The sequence below is a fragment of the Dermacentor albipictus genome, chromosome 8 (assembly GCF_038994185.2).
Source record: "Dermacentor albipictus isolate Rhodes 1998 colony chromosome 8, USDA_Dalb.pri_finalv2, whole genome shotgun sequence".
Lineage (NCBI taxonomy): Eukaryota > Metazoa > Arthropoda > Arachnida > Ixodida > Ixodidae > Dermacentor > Dermacentor albipictus.
In genome coordinates this window covers 29,129,368-29,140,206 of record NC_091828.1, presented here as the reverse complement: position 1 = coordinate 29,140,206, position 10,839 = coordinate 29,129,368, and positions in this window count along the sequence as shown.

The window sequence follows — 10,839 nt, the reverse complement described above, 5'->3', positions numbered from 1 at the left end:
TCCATCTCGGGACAACACCTAACAGACGCCCGTGCATTGCCTTCGTTTAAAGAGAAACTAACCGACCTCATATGCTGGTACCCGAAAGAAATGCTATTATTGAAAACTTGAAAACCATCACAAGCCCTTGGTGGCATAAAATGCTATTTTACAGGCTAAAGGGAGGCTTTGAAGTTCGAAAGAACATAAATACCGCACATATAACACCAAAACAAAGAAGAGATAACGTCTGCGACTGAAAACGATATATAAACAGCACAGAAAATGAAAATTCAAACAAATTTTTTTTTTCTGGAAGCATAAAACAATTATGTTTTCGATTGAGACTACATCGAAACCTTTTCAATTCAAAGAAGTTTCTTTTTTTTTCAAACGAAACCAATTCTGACATAAACGTTTCAACTAGTGTAAAGAAATGCGGTTCCTACAACCAACGCGATGCGATCAATATACAGAAAAAATCATGTTGTGATATAATGATGATAATAAACAAAATGCAGTTGTGATGCAAGAGGCTGAAGAACATGTGCATAAGATGTGTGCGCCTGAAAGTTTATGAGCCCCAGAAACTCGCGCAACCTTCGGAAGGAGGTTGGAGAAGCGCAGTCCCCGATTCTCCATACTGGTGATTCCAGGGGCCTGATGCCTTGGGGTGTAACAAGATGGCTAAGAAAAGCCTGGGCTTCAACTCCGAAAATGGATTCCTATGGCTTAAGAGCAGGCCTTCTTCATCCAGTCACGCAAATGGAAGGCGAAAGTGCTATTTGTCCTCTTCGTCTCTGCGAGTTGCAACGAGAATATCGCGCTTGCACACACATTCGACAAACACGGAATGGCTGGCAAATGTAAAAGAGTGCCTTTAGGTTAGAATATGTAATGCTGTTGCAAAACACCTACGTTAGCTAAAATCTACTTCACAGTTTTGGTGGGAACTTTAGTAACATTTCTTTCTCAACTAAGCGGCACACTTCAATAAACTTGAGCTTCACTCCATTGTGAGGTTATTATGCGTGATTGATAATCACGTTGGAAAAGACAAAGATAAAAATTACACTTGTGATGCACTTTTGAGCCTTTTATGGCGAAGTTAATCGACAAATTTTTACTAAGCGAATGCTCATCTCCATGATCGAGTTGTTTTATATGCACACGTAAGAAAGAGATATACGCGCGAAACGGACATGGGCGGCGCCCGCCTATATGAGCTGGGAATGAGCCAGTTTCACCTATTACTAAGAGGAAATGGGGGATTTGCAATAAAGATTTAGTTGGAAACGCTTTACATCATCCTAGACCAGGAAATTCAGGAACTTGCGCTGCACGCTTCTGAAGGCGCGGTGGGTCTTCCTTTTAATGAAGCACCCAGAGTGACTCCGTTCCCTTCACGAAGGCCACTTTCCAAAGGAACTTACTCTGCATCACTTTATCGTAGGTTCCATGGGCCGGTGACTTCAGTTCCAAGAAATTAGAATAGAAAGGAATAAGACAACCGTCTTTGCTGATGCATGGTAAAGCGAAATCAAGATTGCCCTTTTTATTTTGTACAGAATCCTACAGAAATGTTACAAAATAATGCAAAGGAGCTTGTAATGGCGTGCCTTTAGAACGCCTTTTTGAAGGATGTTATTCCAAGGGGATAGCACAGGAGAACATAAACACACCGGATGACCTATGGCACGTCTTTTCATCGCATATTCGTAATATCCACCTCGTGCCTGTTGAAAAACGTATCCAGATTATTTTAATATCAAAATATCAAATCTTTTATATTTGCTTTCCGTGATCGCGTACTGAGTTGCAAATGATGACTGCGCGTGAAACACTGTTGCTGCTACGTCAATACATAGCCGAGACGTCAGTGGTGGTCTCAAAGAAACTTTGTCCAAATTAACACACCCTTAAACAGCAAGTGGGTACATTCGCAATAATTGCATTACTTCGAATGTTCCTCAATGCATTACTATAATATTAAATAAATATTACACCATTGCGCGTGTACAATCATTTAATACCTCTGTCCCAATACAACTTTCATATAGACGCTAGGCAGGGACAGCGCATTCTCTCGAGTACGAGGCACATCTTATCGACAACTAGCATACTGATATAATAGTCTGGTCCTTGCTGAGGTCAGACTCGAATTTCAGCAATGAATCACGCTCTCTAGTTCGGAAACAAAACTCCCGAGCAGAAAGTGAAGTTAGTCATCCCAACATGCGGAGACCAAAAGCGTAAACATCTCAGCTGTCTTGTTCTATAGAAACAGTCCGAACAATCTACGCGCACACCCGCCGTGGTGGACGTGGCGCATACAATGGAAGCTGTCGCAGCCACCTAGTCGGTACTTCCACGAAATCGCCAGGTGCACAAAGAAGAATGATTGAGCACCTCGGAGTGGCTACCATAGGAATTGCGGCACCAAGAAAGAACCAAACTAATGTGTTCCACAATAGTGAATGATGTTTATCTTTCGTGCAAAAGAAGCCAAGTGCCGCACCTGAGCTGCCTACTGTAGTTCCAGGAAAGGCGCATCCCGTTTTACGACGCCTTACATGCACGATATACGTGAAGCACTTAACCTCGTTTTCTATTTTTCTAGGCAAAATTTTCTGTTATCCCTTTCCTTGGGATTAGCTTGCACTTTGTGGACACGGTGATGATCGCTGCTGCCTGATGCAAGCTGAAGCGGTTTTTCGAAGTGTAGGCTGCAAACACGTGAAAATATCAACATATACACTATACTAGGAATGCACCATGTTTCGATCACTGTTTCACGCAACATTCACAAAGACTAAATAATTACCATGTGATGTTCTTTTGATGAGGTAACTTGTCCTCGACAGCAGTGAGCTTTCAATTGCAACCGTCATTTTCGTGAGCACAATTTTTATCCTACAATAGTGCACTTTGCACCTGAGCTCGTGTTGGTCTATCTGTCGTTTCGCGGCCTACGGGTCTAGTTTATTTGGTGCATCATCATCGACAGTCGCTCAAGTAGGCATGGACCCGTACTTGCTGTGGTGTATGCTAAAGAAATGTAGCTGAACAATCCTTTTTATATATTTAGCTTTACTTGCTATTGTCTGTCACATTTAATCAACATGCTGTGTCATCTCCCCTATGCCCTCCTCATTCTGTGGCGACAGTAACAGATAGAAATCTGGTGCAAAAACGTTTTTAATTAGGGCAGCAAGTGTGGTATAATTACACGCAAATAATGTTTATATGAGCATTCCACACGTAAACGTCAAGTGGGGTGATTGCAAAAAAGTTTTCTACCTTTCTGATATCCAACACTTATGCAATAAACTACGCGGGTAAACTTACTTGCAACTAACCTACGTGAAAGCGATAGTTTCACCAAGGTGAGATTCCGGGACTGGGTAACAGCCTATCAACGCTCAGCACATCTTAGTTGGCGGGCTAAACAATTTTCGCATTGCTGTTTCTTGTACGGGAAGCGTGGGTACAACAGATGCTGTAAAGTAACATTGTATGCTATGTTAACGTACGACAAGCTCAAGGCCATTAAATGCCGTCACATTCTACAGAACCGACACTGTCCATTTGAAGCAATCGGCTGCTTTAAGCACAACCAGGCATATCGCTACTACCGAAACGCCGAACCTCAACTGTCCCCAAATCACCGTCAGAGACGTTCCACAAACGTACGGACATATGACTACAATTTTAGTATTCGCAGGTCTCAAAACAGTGGCACAATTACTACATAACGAGGCTGTTGTCAAAACGTTTAATAAAATTCCGAAAAAACTTTCCGCCCCCAGGACGTGGATTCATCAGGAGGGGGGAGTCACAAAGGAGGATGTTAGTTGAGATATTACTGATCATGTACCTTTGATTTCTACAAGGCTAAAATTGGTCACTAGTTTCGTAATGAGGCTACAACTGCACGCAGAGAGGACGCGACGATATCACGACCACTCGGTTTACATTCGGTGACCCGACGACTGTGTTGCATGGAAAAGCCGCATCGTTCCTCAGAACCTCTCATAGTGGAGCTCATGGCATATATGAAATCACTCCAGCGTCTTTTTTCATCGAAAGAAAGCCTTCCAGTTGGCCTGAGTGCGGCGAATGGACAACGAGGCACAGAACGTATGGCGGCGATTGACGGCCCTGTTAGTAGGGTCAACTATTCCCCAGCGTTTCTAGACTCGACATGAACCCTATACCCTTCGACTAGTAAAAACGTCGCGCAGACGCATAATATTGTGAAAATAAGAAAAAACTGTTTCTTTATTCGAGCAGTTATAACCAACAAAAAAAAGAGTCTCAACACGTGTTGCTAAACAAATTAGGCAACATCTTGCTGAAATATTTTTATGTTAGGACATGCTCTACTTCCTAGTTCATCCCCGCAGGGGCGTCTGCGTCAGCAGGCGTTTGGTGTGTTGCGACACCACGTACCCGAGCACACGAGGGTTGGACCCTCCCGCGTGTAGCCGTGCGCGGCTTAGCCGTGTCCGGGGAAAGGGGGATCCTGGGGGTTGAGCCAATGCTGGGTGTCCGGACCTTTAAGGTCCCCCGGCGGAGGCAACACACCTCTTTAGCCTCTGCTTCACGTAGACGGCACCCCCGGACTGACCCACCCGGGGGAAATCGGCAGTCGCCTTTTCCTATCTCTCTCTCTCCCTCCAGCCTTCGTCTTTCTCTCACTTTGCGCCTTTCCTGTCTTCTCCTCTTTTCCATTTACTTCCTTTCTCCTGGCGGCAAGGGTTAACCCTGTGTGGCTATCCAACCTTGGGTACACCATATTCGGTTATAGTGACGGCGTACGACTGGCGTCGTGCAGACTTGTATGCAAGCTCTGCCGCGTCTCCTCGTTGGGCTCCGTGGTGGGCGGTCGGCGCTGTTGCCGAATGTATACATTTTTCATGGAAACTTCTTTCCCTTCCCTTGCTCATCGCCCTCAGAAACGAGGGCGCACCGAAGATGTCTTCAAGTTTTTTGGACGCCAAACTCAGAATTTTCCCCGCTTCCACGTTATTCATTCCGAAAAGCCAAACAAAGCAGTGCGAAACATTTCACCATTCCTTGTTTCAAAGTCCCTGACTGATGTTTTTGGTCCAGGATACAAGGTGTCGAGGATGGGAAGCGGCGACCTCCTCTTGGAGCTCCGCGATGTAAAACAGTATGAAAAACTACCGCAACTAGTGTCATTTGGAGAGACCCCCATAACAGTTACCGCGCACCGTACAATGAACACCACCCGCGGCGTTTTGTCAGACGATGACTTGCTGGAGCTCACTGAGGCTGAACTCTTGGAGGGCTTCAGTGAACAGAATGTAATCATTGTGAAAAGAATTAGGATGAGGCGAGATGGCAAAGAAATCCCAACCAAGCACTTGATAATCACCTTCGGATCAAGTGTCCTGCCCGAGTCAATCGAGGCAGGGTACATCAAGCTCCATGTTAGGCCATATGTGCCCAATCCGCTCAGATGTTTCAAATGCCAACGTTTCGGCCATAGTTCGCAGAGCTGCCGAGGCCGTCAAACCTGTGCGAAGTGCAGTGCCCACGAACATACCTCTGAAACTTGCGAGAACACTCTCCATTGTGTAAACTGTGAAGGTGAGCACGCCGCATACTCGCGGTCGTGCCCATCCTGGAAAAAAGAAAAAGAAATTGTGACAATAAAAGTCAAGGAAAATATTAGTTTCAAGGAGGCACGCAGGCGAGTATCCTACCTGCCCAAAAACACATTTGCCGAAGTGGCGCGTCAGGGGGCAGCGCCACAACGGTCTCCGGCTGCTGTCCGACTCACACCCAGTGAGGCGGCAGTAACGCCATCTGCCCCCCCCCCCCCCCCGGCGGCTGCAGCTAGCGCTGCTCCGCCAACCGAGCAGACGGGGTCATCTACCTCCGGGCAGGTGCCCCCAAAGGCCTCGTCCAACGTGCCGAGGCCTTCACGCCAAACAAAGCGCTCGGAAGAGCGCGTGTTCAGAGCCTTGCAAGAGGCGATGGACACAACCACCAGCAAGACGGCGCCACCAGCGCCTAAGGAGCGGCGAGGCACTCTCGACCGCTCCAAAAAAGACAAAACTCCCGTCACGGCGCCTGAAAAAGGCCCGTGAATTAATCCTTATCTCTTAAACACACAGCACCCAACACATTATCATAATGGAAACACAAATATTACAGTGGAACGTACGAGGACTTTTACGTAACCTCGACGACATTAAAGAACTGTTACACAAACATAATCCAAGGTTGCTGTGTGTTCAAGAGACACATCTGAAACCCACACAGACAAACTTTTTACGTCAGCACATAATCTATCGCAAAGACCGCAACGAGGCTCACGCCTCCGGCGGTGTTGCAATATTTGCGGATAAATCTGTAGCTTGTCAACAGATTGCCCTCCAGACGCCCCTTGAGGCCGTATCGGTTCGGGCAATCCTTTTTAACAAACTGGTAACTGTGTGCTCTCTATACATACCGCCTAACTCTCACTTGAAAAAAACCGATTTCCATAACCTAATTAATCAGCTTCCTGACCCCTACATTCTCGTGGGTGATTTTAATCCCCACAACACGATGTGGGGAGATTCGCGATGCGACGCTAGAGGTCGAATAATTGAAAATTTTTTTTTGACCTCTGATGCCTGCCTTTTTAACAAGAAGGAGCCGACGTATTACAGTGTCCAACACAACACATATTCAGCAATAGATTTTGCAATCGGTTCTCCTTCTCTTATGCCTCACCTAGAATGGTCCGTGATCAATAAATTCTATGGAAGTGACCACTTCGCGGTAATTTTAAACCTGACTACTTTGCATGAGAACCCTCCGCATATTCCTCGATGGAAACTAGCATCGGCGGATTGGGAGCATTTTAAAGAATCATCTTATTTATCACCAGATTTTATAAATAATTTTACTATAGATGATGCCATTGCATATTTTACTGCTTTTATTATTGATTTAGCCGAGAAGTTTATTCAACAGACGAATGGTGGTTCACTAAGAAGACGTGTTCCCTGGTGGAACGAAAACTGTAGAGAGGCGCGAAGGAGACAGAACAAGGCATGGTGTGTATTGCGCAGATCACCTAATGCCGAAAATCTAATACACTTTAAACAAATTAAATCACAGGGAAGGCGGACACGACGTCAGGCAAAGAGAGAAAGCTGGGTGAGGTTCCTCTCTGGCATTAATTCTTACACGCAGGAGGCAAAAGTGTGGAATGGCTTGAGAAAGCTGCAAGGGCAACAAATCCATCCGTTGCCTTTGGTGAATGACGAAGGGGATACCTTGCAAGACCAGGCAGACGCTCTTGGGGAACACTTTGAGCGTGTATCGAGCTCAATACATTATTCTGAATCATTCCTTAAATACAAAGAAATAGAAGAACTCAAGCCATTTGTACGTAAATGCAGACATGGCGAGGCGTATAACCGGCCATTCAGTATTGCCGAATTAAGAGCTGCCTTGATTTCATGCAAGAGCACTGCACCGGGACCTGACCGAGTCATGTATGACATGATCAAAAACTTGCACTCTGACACACAAGTTACACTACTCGCACTCTTCAACACTATTTGGGCTGCTGGATACCTTCCACACACATGGAAAGAAGCAGTTGTGGTCCCTGTTTTGAAGCCGGGGAAAGACCCATCCCTGGCGGCAAGCTATCGCCCGATAGCTCTTACAAGCTGCATGTGCAAGCTTTTTGAAAAAATGATTAATCGGAGACTCGTGCATTTTCTTGAACTCAACAATATACTTGATCCTTATCAGTGTGGCTTCAGAGAAGGCAGGTCGACAACAGATCATCTTGTACGCATTGAGGGATATATTCGTGATGCATATGTACATAAACAGTTCTTCTTATCAATATTTCTTGACATGGAGAAAGCATATGACACAGCATGGCGTTACGGCATCTTGCGAGACTTGTCGGGAATGGGCATCTGCGGAAATATGCTGAAAATAATTGAAAGCTATTTGTTGAATCGCATCTTCCGCGTGAAAATTGGCAACGTATTGTCACGACCTTTCACACAAGAAACAGGTGTACCCCAAGGAGGCGTGCTTTGTTGTACGCTATTTATTGTGAAGATGAACACGCTTCGTGCTTCATTACCACCTGCCATTTTTTATTCCATCTACGTAGACGACATTCAAATCGGCTTCAAATCCTGTAACCTCGCAGTATGCGAGAGACAGGTGCAGCAGGGCTTGAACAAGGTTTCCAAGTGGGCAGACACGAACGGATTTAAAATCAACCCCCACAAAAGCTCTTGTGTTCTTTTTACTAGAAAGAGAGGCCTTGTTCCAGATCCTTGTGTCCAACTGTGTGGACATCAAATACCTATTAACAAAGAACACAAATTTCTAGGTATTATACTTGACTCCAAGCTTACTTTTATTCAGCACATTAAATACCTTAAAGAAAAATGTCTAAGGACAATGACCCTACTTAAAATCCTATCCCACACAACGTGGGGTAGCGACAGACAGTGTTTATTGAATATTTACAAGAGCCTAGTTCGATCACGGTTAGATTACGGCGCCGTAGTTTATCACTCTGCGGCACCGAGCGCGCTTAAGATGTTAGACCCCGTTCACCATCTGGGTATCCGTCTGGCCACTGGCGCGTTTAGGACAAGCCCTGTTGAGAGCCTATATGTAGAGTCAGATGAGTGGCCACTCCATCTTCAGAGAACAAACATCACCTTAACATATTTTCTCAAGGTTCGCTCTAATAAGGAACATCCGTGTTTCACAACCGCTAACGACTTGACGTGTGAAACACTTTTTTCATAACAGACCCTCTATTAGACTTCCTTTCTCACTGCGTGCAAGAGAACTTAGCACGGAAATGGATGTCCCAGTTCTTGAACAACGCCTAATGCCTCCAGCTAAGCTAGTACCGCCCTGGGAGTGGCAGCTGATAGAGTGTGACACATCCTTTGTAGCGGTCACTAAACATGCGCCAGAGACACATATCAAAATGCATTTCTTGGAGCTCCAGTACAAGTACTCGTGCACAGAGTTTTACACAGACGCTTCTAAGTCGCATGCCGGGGTGTCCTACGCAGCCATTGGTCCATCGTTCTCGGAATCCGGTGTACTGCACCCTGAAACAAGTATATTTACGGCTGAGGCCCATGCACTATTGTCGACTGCGAAACATATCAGAAAATCAAATATTCAAAAAACAATTTTATTTACAGACTCCTTAAGCGTCGTGAAAGCCTTGAAGTCACACTGTAAACACAGAAACCCCGTAATTACTGAGCTCTATTCCATTCTCTGTAGAGCGCATATGTCTAACCAGCATGTCATTATATGCTGGGTGCCTGGACATAGGGGCATTGAGGGAAACGTACTAGCGGACCAGATGGCTACATCCATTTCATTGCATGCAGTTAGTCCTACTGCTTCAGTCCCTGTCACAGACCTGAAGCCTTTCTTAAAAAGAAAACTGAGAAAGCACTGGCAACGTATGTGGGATGCAGAAGTGAATAATAAACTTGACGTAATAAAGCTACAGTTAGGTTCTTGGCCCTCCGTAACAAAATCACGGCGAACAGAAGTCCTATTCTGTCGCCTCAGAATAGGACACACGTTTGGCACACATAACTTTCTACTCACTGGAAATGATCCTCCAACCTGTGGTAGATGCGGGGAGAGGCTGACCGTCCTCCACGTCCTCCTGGAGTGTCGGGCAGCCGAATCAGAAAGAAGGAAACATTTTTCCCTAGCATACCGCCAGCACATCCCCCTACATCCCGTAATGCTACTGGGCCCAGAACCTTCATTTGACACCAACGCAGTCCTAAGTTTTCTGAAAGATGTTGTCTTGCATGTTTTTAGCCCCACATGTTCGTAGCGGGTCCTCTGTTCAGAGGATGCCGCTGCGATAGCTCTTTAGTATATCACATGCCTCTAGGCCCTTGTGTTACAAGGGCTCTGGTGAGGCAGCAGTGCTCCATGTAATTTTACCATCCTATATATTTTTATTTTGCATCATTCTTCTACGATGTATTTTAATGTTCATAGTATTCGTCATTAGTCATCGCCATAATTTTATAGTACATAGATTTTACGCATTCACAGCGACTATTTTTAGGCCACTTTACAGCCAAGTCACATCTTCCATATTACATCGTTAACACTACCACTTGTCATTGCGCTCTTTGGCCAAACCTGGCCCTTGCGCCACAAAACACCACACATCATCATCCTAGTTCATACACCGAGATATTGCCGGGTCGTTACAAAAAGTTTGCCGTCCCAGTTCCGCAATACTTTACATCAAGAGAGGACTTTTTCAAGAGGAAGTTCCCAACGTGTATCTTTAATATTGTGCGTGCTAGGTAAAAAGCGGCGCTGATGTAAAGTGACTGATAAGGCGTTAATAAAATCAATGTTACCTTCCTTTGATAATGTTTGTATCAGCCGCCTCTGAGCAAGTCTTCCATTCCTGCCAAACGTAATTCTCAAAAGTTTGAGAATGTCAGCCCACAAAGGTGTGTCATAAAGCACAGCATTTAGAGCGCATTCCTTTTATCTTAACTCTTGTCAGACAATTGAATACAAAAATTGCAAAACAAGATCAATGTTCAAACCTCAAGGTGATGTCATTTTACTCGCGCGGCTGGTATGGGCAGCGTAGGCTGTGCTCCATCATTGTAGACCCTGCACGGTCTGCTAAAGTTTTCAGAAACACGAAGTAAAGACGAAGACGAAAGGAGCACATACCACAGGACGGGCGCCGAACTTCCTACTGGCATTTATTTTAAACTATCATCTAATTTTATGCACTGCGCAACAGGTAGCTCACGCACGCATCTTCATAGAAAGTTA